General features: G+C 32.8%; 1 pseudogene; it reads right to left on the bottom strand.

Moving 5' to 3' along the window:
* Positions 1-556: 556 nt before the first annotated feature.
* Positions 557-1,040, bottom strand: LOC129053316 (testis-specific XK-related protein, Y-linked-like; annotated as a pseudogene).
* Positions 1,041-2,016: the final 976 nt, after the last annotated feature.

The raw sequence follows: 2,016 nt of genomic DNA, 5'->3' as shown, positions 1-2,016 counted from the left end.
CTCTGCTCAGTTTTTGGACCCAGATGGATTTTTGATTTTGTTTTGTTTAATAAGTTGTACAATTATATTTAAGAAAACAAAAATTACTAATGCATAGTCACAGGAGAAAGATCAATCTTATTGGAAACTACTTCCAAGACTTTGCTGTTTATAATTTTTATGAGTATGTTTATAGAGTCACATTCAGCCTCTTTACTCTTTGTTCTGTGAAAGTATATATGGATATTTTATGGATATTGCATACTTTTTTGTTGAAAATATCCAACACTTCTCCATGAGTGATAGTAATTCCTCAGCTACTTATTTTTATTTTTTATGTTTTGTGTAAATATTCTCCAGATGTTTACACAATATCGCAGTACTTCTGGATGATTTTCAGTATGTCCTGGCAACACTTTGCCTGACCACCTTGGTTGCAGATACTGACAGAAGAGGAGCATAAACCCAATGGCTAATAGGTAGATTATGATGAGCTACATGGCAATTAATGAGTCACAAGACTTCAGTAAAATTTTCCCTCCAAAGAACCTAAATACAAATATTATTATCACATTTTCTAAAAACTGAAAGCTACAGTGTAGGATTCTATGGCCCACCTCTGTCTCTTGTCAATTATTTCCTCATTTGACAGCTGCAGTTTTACTGCCGACCAGCAGGAGAAGTTGATGGCAGCGAATACTAGCATGATAAAGATAAACATCTGTACTGTACCGACCATGCTGGAATTATTTTCTGTGTTGCTAGGAAGATGAGCTCCACTTTTCCAAAACTCCAGCCATGGTGCCAACAATAATACAGAATATATGATTAATAGTAAGGGTAAGCTCCTCTATCACAGAGATGCAGGGAAAAGTGCCAGAGTCACTACACATGAGATAATCACCAAGGAATACCATATCATGACATAGATGAATTTTATTGCCTGTAGCTTAATGTCAGCAAAGTTGTTGCTGGTGTGGATGGCCAGTATATTGCAGTGAATGGCCCCATACACAACTGGTAAGAGGAAACACGTCATCAGCAATACTATTAAACATCAAAATGTTAGAGAATAATTTTCATTAGTAATGGCCACTTTCTCTTTTAAACTTACCATGTTAAGATATGTTCCTCCCTACCCACTTTCTTCAGAAAATAATTTACTTAAGAAAAAGAAAAAAGTTATTGTTAACTTTACATTATGAGGGATTTATGCGTGCAAAACCTATATTATACCTAGGAAAAACAAATAATAACTGAATACATACATACCCACATTTATAAATGTATATACACATTGCCCCCCCAAAAATAACTGGGACGTATGAAACTGGGTACAGACATTCATATCTGATGCTATAAGGTGTGACAACACATAGAAAGAAGTCTCAATTAAGAAAAAATAATGTTACCTGAATTAGCTCTTGAAAAGGTAGTTACTTTTTTATAGAAAGCTAGATTGTAAAGTAGGAAATTACAATGTAAAGTAGGAGGTGAATGTAATATAAACCTGTGTAACAGGAAATAGGAAATAAGCTGTGGAATTAAAGTAAATCCTGGAAGTGGGGCTGACAGATTTTGCTGAGTGATGGAATACAAGGTACTAGAGAAGCAGAAAAATTAAAAGATTTAGAAATTAAGTGGTATGAGTATGTGTGTTTTTGTTTATGTGTATTTATGTAATTTTATCAGAAAGTTCTTTATAAGCAAATTAATTTAATTTTTACATTGTTCTCCCAATAATTAGACTAACACGCAAAAGGAAGAAAACCAAAATTATGAAGTATTGAATAAACAGTTTAAACAATATTGTACCACATTCAGTTGAAAAAGTAAAAAATCATTGCCTATATACAGGCGGGTTAAAAAAATACATTTCTCATATACAATGAAATGAAGCCAGAAAACAAAGAGAGGCCAAATAGTCATTACTAATATAAGGTAATTATTCATTTTCTAACACCATTTAGAAAATGAATATCAAGAGTCCATTTATTACTTCAGGAATACCCAAAGAGAAACTCAAAAGCAATAACA

The sequence above is a fragment of the Pongo abelii genome, chromosome Y (assembly GCF_028885655.2).
Source record: "Pongo abelii isolate AG06213 chromosome Y, NHGRI_mPonAbe1-v2.0_pri, whole genome shotgun sequence".
Lineage (NCBI taxonomy): Eukaryota > Metazoa > Chordata > Mammalia > Primates > Hominidae > Pongo > Pongo abelii.
Note: the sequence above shows the minus strand (reverse complement) of the source record. Positions and strands in the feature narration are given on the sequence as shown.